The sequence below is a fragment of the Lolium rigidum genome, chromosome 2 (assembly GCF_022539505.1).
Source record: "Lolium rigidum isolate FL_2022 chromosome 2, APGP_CSIRO_Lrig_0.1, whole genome shotgun sequence".
Taxonomy (NCBI): Eukaryota; Viridiplantae; Streptophyta; class Magnoliopsida; order Poales; family Poaceae; genus Lolium; species Lolium rigidum.
The window spans coordinates 57,884,840-57,894,498 of NC_061509.1; positions in this window are offsets into that span (position 1 = coordinate 57,884,840).

Below are 9,659 nucleotides of genomic sequence, written 5' to 3' on the forward strand. Positions count from 1 at the left end.
TACAAGGAGGACTATATTTCGACTCTAGGCGTAAAAACGCCTTAGCTGTGCCACGTTCCAGGGGTTTTTCTCGGGAGCCCCCGTCTTCTTGTCCTTTATCCTGTACGCTCCTCCTTCGATTACTTCTGTGACGATGTAAGGGCCAAGCCATGTCGACTCGAGTTTTTCGGTATTATTTTGATTGAGTCGCAGAACTAAGTCTCCAACCTGAAAGGATCTTGGTCGCAAACGTCGACTGTGGTAATTTTTCAAGTCTTGCTGGTACTTAGTGACCCGTGACAATACTTCATCTCTGGCTTTGTCCAATGCGTCGACATCGTCTTCCAATGCTTTTCTAGAAGCTTCTTCATCATACTCCATGAATCTTGGAGAATCATGCTCTATCTCTATTGGCAATACTGCCTCAGCTCCATGGACCAGAAAAAACGGAGTCTCCTGTGTCGCCGTGTTTGGTGTTGTTCGGATACTCCACAACACCCTTGGCAGCTCCTCTGGCCAAGTATGTCGAGCTTTTTCCAATGGTCCTAACAAGCGCTTCTTGGTACCATTGCAGATGATACCATTGGCTTTCTCGACTTGGCCGTTGGTTTGTGGATGCGCAACTGACGGGAAGTGCAATTTGATGCCCACCTCTGCACAGTATGCCTTGAATTCCTTGGATGTGAAGTTACTGCCATTGTCCGTGACGATGCTATGAGGTACTCCAAATCGAAAAACAATGCTTTTCACGAACTTTATTGCTGATGCTGCGTCTTGTGAATTTATCGGTTTTGCTTCTATCCACTTGGTGAATTTGTCGATAGCGACGAGCATATACTCGTATCCTCCTGGCGAGGCGTTGTGTAACTTTCCCACCATATCGAGGCCCCATTGAGCAAAGGGCCAAGACAATGGTAGTGGCATCAGCCCCGCCGCCAGAGAGTGAGGCTTCGCGGCAAATCTCTGGCACGCGTCACAAGTTCGTACTATCTCCTTCGCGTCCTCGATTGCTGTCAACCAGTAAAATCCAGCTCGGAAAACCTTGGCTGCAATAGCTCGACTACTTGTGTGATGACCACATATTCCTTCGTGCACGTCCTTCAGGATTATCCTTCCTTCTTTGGGTGTAACGCACCTTTGTAATACACCCGAAGTACTTCGCTTGTACAGCTCCCCTTTGACCACCATAAAAGCTTTGGATCGTCTAATAACTCGCCTTGCTTCAACTGGGTCGTCAGGTATCTCTTTCCTTAAGATGTATGATATGTAAGCTTCCATCCATGGAACCTGCACCATCATTACTAGCTCATGTTCCTCTTCTTCTTCTAGTGCTTCTTTAGGAGTTGCCGGGGTTTTCTCATCCTTTTGCTTCTTTTGTGCTTTCTTCGGCTTTGTAGATCTCTCGGTTATCTCTTCCCAGAACACACCTGGTGGAATCGCGAGACACTGCGACCCGATATTTGCAAGAACATCGGCTTCATCGTTTCTCAGCCTGCTGATGTGATTTACCTCGCATCCATCAAATAACTTCTCGAGCTCATTGTACACTTCTTTGTATGCCACCATGCTATCATTGACTGCATCACATTGGTTCATGACTTGTTGAGCCACCAGTTGTGAGTAGCCAAAGATTTTTAGTCGAGTTGCGCCACAAGCCTTCGCCATCTTCATCCCGTGTATAAGAGCTTCGTATTCTGCCTCACTGTTAGACGCGTTTGGGAACGTCATCCGTAAGACATACTTTAATTTGTCGCCTTCGGGTGATATGATGTGGTGACCCTGCATACCACTGCATGTTGTAGTATGTCAGTCGTTGATATAACATTCACGAATTACCATTCCGCAAATATTACATCCCTCAGAGTAGTACAACAGAACATAGCAGGTCCATAACTCATTCATTTATTATTACAAGCATAAAACACATATTGTCTCCGAGCTCCTCTTGGGTCCTAAGAGGGATACTCCTGGGTTCGAGGCGAACCCAACTTAACTTACAATATAGAAGTTTCACTAGGTTATACATTTATTACCTCGAGCAGCTAAATACTAAGAGTTCACACTGCTCGGCTACTACTACTACTTGGTGCTTCTAGGCTTGATCTCCTCCGGAAGCCTCCCCGATTCCGTAGACTATGAGGTAGTCTACGCCTTCAATACCTCTAGAGAGGTCTGGTTCTTCATAGCCGATGATCTCGGCTCCTTCATGGTTGTCGTAGTCCTCCTCCAGACGATTCAGACAATCTAAGCAAGGGATTTAAGAGTGGGATGAGTACGAGCGTACTCAACAAGCTCATTATAGATAAGAGGTGTTTAATGCACTAGCTACGATATTAGACCGTAAAGTCTAGTATCAATGCAGGTTTTGATAAACATTTCTTCAAGAGATTGCTTTTATTTCAAAGAGCTATGTCCGTCAGCCTTCACCGGTTTACTAGAACTTCATGGAGCTCCTTTCCGGCCGCGTTCGTAGTTCCATATCCCGGAACAGGGAGTGACAGGTCACGGTTCTTTACACTCGCGAGAGGTGTGTTGCTTTACCCATAAGAGATCTTAACCTTGGTGCCAACCGGGCAGCTTTCCCGTTCACACTTCCTATGGTGTGAGGCCCGGTATAAGGTCTAGCCAATCATGTTCCTCCGCTACCTCGAACACCCACCCTTTGTTGCATGCCCCGACCCTGGGTCCACGCCGGTCCCATTATTCCCACTCACGGGTGGACCCCGACCACGACAACAGTTTGGGACTCGTTAACCAAACTCCTTCACCGGCAGCTGCAACCCATCATAGACCGCAATACCGTGGGGACTTAAGGCTTCCCCATCCAACCGCTTGTTCTTCGAGCGACAAGTGTCTACGGACTATGCCGTGGGGACTTAAGGCTTCCCCAGCCAACCGCTTGCCCTGACAGATACAAGTGTCTACGGTAAAGCGCATCCGTTGATGAACGAGAGGTGGAAACACTTTTGACTACTCCGTCCCACTCCGGATCTTATGGTTAACACGGGTATTACGGCACAAGAATCACTGGACGACATTTGTTGTTTAATCCTAGATGGATATAAACCCTTGCAATGGAACCTCCACCATATCCACATAATCCATGGTTCCATTGCCAACCACATAGTCATATTCATAGTTATGAAAATAGTGGTTTTGGTTTTTTATGCAATAGTGATAATCATAGTACTTTGCAAGTAATTTGATAAAGATACTCAAATGACATGAGCAAGTGATGAACTTGCCTGAACACTGCAAAGTTTTGCAGTTGGATGGTGTGGACTGACCCTTGTCCTCTGGTTCTGAAAAATAGCATCATTGTCCGATAAGGGCAATGGTTAAAGAAGCAATTATGCATGGTTCCAGTTTTAGGGTTTGTTCCCCCCTTCCGATGATATTATTATTTCATGTAAGAGGTTAATACTAAGATTGATTTGGAGATACTCTATTTAGGTAATATACAACCTTGAAATAATGTCAAGGTGTTTTTCAAATCCAAAGACATTTATGGACTTATTTTCATTATTGAAAACAATATGTGTGATTTAAATGATTATTTAAATCATCAAATTAAGACTTATTCTTATTTGTCTTCAAAAATTCTATTTCATATTTTATTATGATAGAGTTTTTTATACTGAGTGGTTTTCATATTTTTAATTATTTTTTTAGAGGTATTATACATTTATTATGTATTTTCAAAGATTCAGCATTTTAAGGAATTATTAAATGGCACATTTGCCCCCAGGCCCACATGTCGGTGCGGCCCGGCGGGTTGGGTTAGACCAGCTCGGGTCCAACCGACCCGAGCGGTCGCTCACTCACTCCCCACCTCGCGCCGCCTCGACGAAACCCTAATCCCCTTTCTCTGCGGCGACCTCGCGTCACCCTCGCCGTCGCCGGTCGATTTCGGCGGTCTCCGGCCGCCATGGCCCTCGCCATGGGGCGCAATCGAACCGCCATGTGACGGCCGATCCTTTCCATCCGCGTCGATCCGGGAGCGGACGCTGCTCCCGCTCGTCCTCGACCCCCTTCGCCATGGCTAGGGTTACGGGATCCGCGTGATCCCGCCTGCTCCCGAGCTCCCGGCGTGATGGCGCCGCCGTGGCTGCGCCGCCGTGGTGTGGGTGGTGCTGTGGCGCCGCCATGGCTTGGCTTGGCCTGGCGCCGCCGCGCCCTGGCGTGTGCCGCCGTGGCCGCCATGGTTGTGTCTGCCTGCTCGACCCCGGGTACGTTCGCCACCTTTCCCTCTCTCTCTTGTGCCTGTTCTTCTTCCTCCTCCCTTAGCTCTGGTCACGGCTTCTCCTCCTCGTGGAGAGGCCTGCCGTGCTCATGCTCTCGCTGCCGTGCCTTGCTTGCCTCGTTCATGAGCCGCTGCTGTATCCGATGATCTTGGCCATTGCTGCCAGGACCATGCCAAGCTTATGTTACTGCTGTGTGCAGCCCTGCCATGCCTCTGTGCAAGGATTTCTAGTTTTAGTGTTGGCTATGATTGCATTCCTTGTCTAGCTCTATCTTTGTGCCTCTGTTCTTGTTAATAAGCTTGCCAGATATCAAGTGTATTCATGTATGCTGCTCTGGCTTGAGTTCTGTGTGTATTACTTGCAAATTTGCAAGTACCAGAGCAATGGTGTGTTGTTCCTTGTGCTCAAATTCATGAGCATGCTCAATTGAGCATTGCTGTTGGCTTAACTGTATGATTCAGTGAATAGTGATATGTGCTTTATTTGTTTAGCAAGATCCAGTGGTTCATCAAGCCTTTGATGTGCTTCTGGATACAATCATAAGGTTATTAATTGATTATCTGTGAAGCATCTTTTGCTTAACTGTGGCTGTTAACTCATACAAGTACTGTGTGATGCTAGTAATTGATTCTAGCATGCTTTGGTAGGCTCTAGCAAGCTCTGGTGATCAATTGATCACCACTTGCTTGTTGCTTGCATGCTTGTTCATTGCCTGTGTTTATCTGCAAAGATCCATTGGATCATCTGCAAGACATGGTGCATGGTGTACCTCTCTGTTTCATTTATCTATATAGTTTTGATTGTTTAAATAGATAAATGAGGTGAACTGCCTTGCAGTGATGATCATATGAGTTGATTTAGTAGAGCTAGAGGAATGCCAATAAGATATTGGGAACCCTAGCTTCATTTGAACCCTCCTGGGTAATGATATATGTGCTTAGCTTATCTGTGGGATTTGGTATAGTGGTTGAGGTGGCCCCGACGAGAAATTCTTTGCTGTTAGGGTAGCTCCCACCTATATTGGCTTTCTGTGGGGAATAGATGCTCACTGGCTAATCCCTTGATGGATTCCCAGTGGACTTTGGTGTTGACAAATTTGGATAGACACAGAGTGTCTATCTGTCTGATGGCATCAGTAGCTATAGGTGCTAAGTATGTGGCTAGGCTAGCTGTGTCTTCATCTCTTGCTGGATTTCTACAGTTATGCATTAATTTTCATAGCTGGTGTTCCCATAAGATGATTTCCTAATGGCCTGTACTACCTTTGCTTGCACCATATGGCTTAGTAGCCAGATGATGACACAAAATAGGGTATCTACCCACTTTGCTTTCTGTGACTTATGCAAAAGATGGATGTGTATGAGCAAAACCCTGCTTGCTCATGATTTGTGGTATACCTCTCTCCAGACTCCTAGTAATTGGTTGTTGGTGTAGAGGATAGCTTCTGTTTGGGTTGATTTACTCCAGTGATGAACTGGTGCTTGTCCTGCTCCTCCTGGTGAGCTTGTGAAGCTTGATTTGAATCTGTGGGGATTTAGACAGGTTGAACAGCTCTGGCTGTTCTTCCTGTTCTTGCTGTTCTTGGTGTTCTTACCCTTTGGAGATTCTGCCGATGAGCTGCTAGGGTTTCTGGCTGTGAAAAGGTTTTATATGAACCCTGGTTGGCTCCTCTGGTCGACAGCTTGCCTGGCACCAATTTGGTGACTCCTCACGGTGCTGTGTATGTGTGCTGCATGCACACAGCCTTGTGAGCAGGCTGTGTGTGTGTGTAGCTTGGTGTTGTGCACTTGGGCTTGGGACTTGGTGGATCATCTCGGCAGACTTGTTCATATCCATTCCAGATTCATTATTTTTGCTAATCTGCCAAGTGGCATTGCCACTTGGCTTAATGCTCTTCTTGTTTTGCTTGTGTGCAGGGATCAAGAAGTTGATCAGGATGAACATGAAGATCATCAAGTCCAAGATCAGATGATATTCACATTGTAGTATTTAGGACAGAATCATACTTGTACTTTTCTTTTATTTTCATTTTCTATTTTTCCAAATTTTGTGTAATGTGTTGTAATAATTCATATTACTATTCTGGATATTGTAAATGCCATTGTATTATGTGTGATAATCAGTAAAGCTCAAGTTTTCCTTAATGAGCTTTGTCTAAGTGTTTTATTATTCATATTCTTGATTAATGATAATTGTTTAATAAATCATCTCAAGTTTGAATTATGTGATAACCATTTGATGTTTGAATTTGAAAGTCAAATTCAAATTTGGTTTGAATTCAATCATACCACTTAATTTTGAATTCAATCATGCAACTTAAGATTGTGATGCATCTTCTCTTCTCTCTTCTCAAAACCCGAATATAATTAAGTAAGAACAAGTTCATCGCACTCTCGAAACCCTAACCCTGTAGGATGTCGAGAGAGAAACCTGTCCCCCTTTGATGCAGTTTTGTTTTAAAAACGCGAAATTTCCCCGGAATTTACAATGCAATGCACATCCCTTTCTAAAATCTACCCCTCGATCGTCTCCAAACCTGGGACATTACATATGAGTATCACGCCTGCTCCAGCTCCCTCTAACCTCTTGGATCCGTCGAAGTTCATAGTCCAGGTTCTCGATAAATCCGGTGGTCCTGTATTTTGCAGCTCCATCCACTCTGCGATGAAATCTGGCAGAATTTGCGACTTTATTGCTTTTCTTTTTTCATACGTGATGTCCTGAGGAGAAAGTTCTATTCCCCAAAGGGAGACACGACCTGTAGTTTCTGGATTGTTTAGTATATTGGATAGAGGCGCCTCGTTGACCACTATTATCGGATGCGCCGAAAAATAGTGCCGCAATTTTCTTGCGGTTGTAAACACTCCGTATGCTGGTTTTACGGTACTGCGGGTACCGCTGTTTTGAAGGCGATAAAACTTCACTGATGAAATATACCGGTCTCTGCACTCCATGGAGTTTTCCTTCTTCTTCTCTTTCGACAACTAGCGCCGTGCTGACCACTTGGGGTGTAGACGCAATGTATAACAGGAGGAGTTCCTTCTCTTTTGGCGCCACCAAGATTGGTGGTGTTGAAATTGTGCGTTTAAGATCCTCGAAGGCTCTATCTGCCTCTACGTTCCACTGGAACTTCTCTCCTTGTTTGATTAAGGCGTAGAACGGTAACGCCTTTTCTCCCAGCCTGGCGACGAATCTGCTTAAAGTTGCAACTCGCCCAGTTAACTGTTGTATTTCTTTCAACTTTGTTGGCTTCCTCATTGTTATGATAGCTTGGATCTTTTCGGGATTAGCTTCAATCCCTCTTGCTGAGACTAGGAACCCGAGAAGTTCTCCTGCAGGGACGCCGAAAGAACACTTTGTCGGATTCAGCTTGAGACAAAACTTATCGAGGTTGTCGAAGGTTTCCTTAAAGTCCTCGATTAACGTTTCCCCCATTTTTGATGGTATGACGACATCGTCAATGTATACTTGTACGTTTTTTCTTCGGGACCAGCACTGGGTTTGCTACCCATGTGGCCTCTGTATGCAGCTCCTTAATGAAACCAGCTTCTCTTAGTCGATCAATCTCTGACAGCATAGCTTTGCGGTTTGGCTCCGAAAAACGCCTCAGAGGTTGCTTGATTGGTCTCGCTATTGGATCCAAGTTTAGGTGGTGCTCGGCAAGTTCCCTAGGTACTCCTGGCATGTCAGCTGGACACCATGCGAAGATTTTCCAGTACTCACGGAGGAACTCGACGAGCGCGTTTTCCTATGCGAAGTCCATGTCTGTCGCGATGGACGTCGTTTTCTTCGGATCTGTCGGGTGAATCTGCACCTCCTTGGAATCTTTTGCATTATTGAAGGTTGGTTCCTTATTAGGCCTCCCTACATCTGGAAGCACATCATAATCAGTCGTAAGCCTTGACGCCATGTATTCTGCTTGCATCCCGAAAGTTTCTGATAGTCGATGAAAATCCTTGTCACATTTATCGGCTAGCGCGAAGCTTCCTTTGACTGTAATTGGTCCTTTCGGTCCAGGTAACCTCCATAACAAGTATGTGTAATGTGGCACTGATGTCTACGGGTGCTTCTATTCTTGTAGACAGTGTTGGGCCTCCAAGAGCAGAGGTTTGTAGAACAGCAGCAAGTTTCCCTTAAGTGGATCACCCAAGGTTTATCGAACTTAGGGAGGAAGAGGTCAAAGATATCCCTCTCATGCAACCCTGCAACCACAAAGCAAGAAGTCTCTTGTGTCCCCATCACACATAATAGGTGCACTAGTTCGTCGAAGAGATAGTGAAATACAGGTGGTATAAATAAGTATGAGCAGTGGCAACGACACCAGAAAAGTGCTTTGCTCAGGACAGTAACGCAGCAGTAGTAACGCAGCAGTAGTAACGCGATAAAACAAGTAAACAAGCAGCGATAGCGATATTTAGGAACAAGGCCTAGGGATCAGACTTTCACTAGTGGACACTCTCAACTTTGATCACATAACAGTAATAGATAAATGCATACTCTACACTCTCTTGTTGGATGATGAACACCACTAATTGCGTAGGATTACACGAACCCTCAATGCCGTAGTTAACAAGCTCCACAATATTCAATGTTCATATTTAAATAACCTTAGAGTGCATGACAGATCAACACAACTAAACCAAGTACTAACATAGCATGCACACTGTCACCTTCAAACTATGTAGGAGGAATAGATCACATCAATACCATCATAGCAATAGTTAACTTCATAATCTACAAGAGATCATAATCATAGCCTACGCCAAGTACTAACACGGATGCACACACTGTCACCATTACACCGTGCAGGAGGAATAAACTACTTTAATAACATCACTAGAGTAGCACATGGATAAATTGTGATACAAAACACATTGCAATCATAAAGGGATATAAATAAGCACTTCACTATGCCATTCATAACAACGAATAAGTATTCGTGAAATATAGCCTAAGAGACCCACACGGTGCACACACTTGTCACCTTTACACACGTGGGACAAGGAGTCTCCGGAGATCACATAAGTAAAACCCACTTGACTAGCATAATGACATCTAGATTACAAGCATCATCATATGAATCTTAATCATGTAAGGCAGCTCATGAGATTATTGTATTGAAGCACATAGGAGAGAGATTAACCACATAGCTACCGGTACAGCCCCGAGCCTCGATGGAGAACTACTCCCTCCTCATGGGAGACAAGCAGCGTTGATGGAGATGGCGGTGGTGTCGATGGAGGAGCCTTCCGGGGGCACTTCCCCGTCCGGCGACGTGCCGGAACAGAGACTCCGTCCCCGGATCTTGGCTTTGCGATGGCAGCGGCTCTGGAAGGTTTCTCGTACCGTGGCTTTTCCGTATCGAGGTTTTAGGTCAGGGACCTTTAAATAGGCGAAGAGGCGGCGTCAGAAGGTCAACGAGGCGACGACACGCTA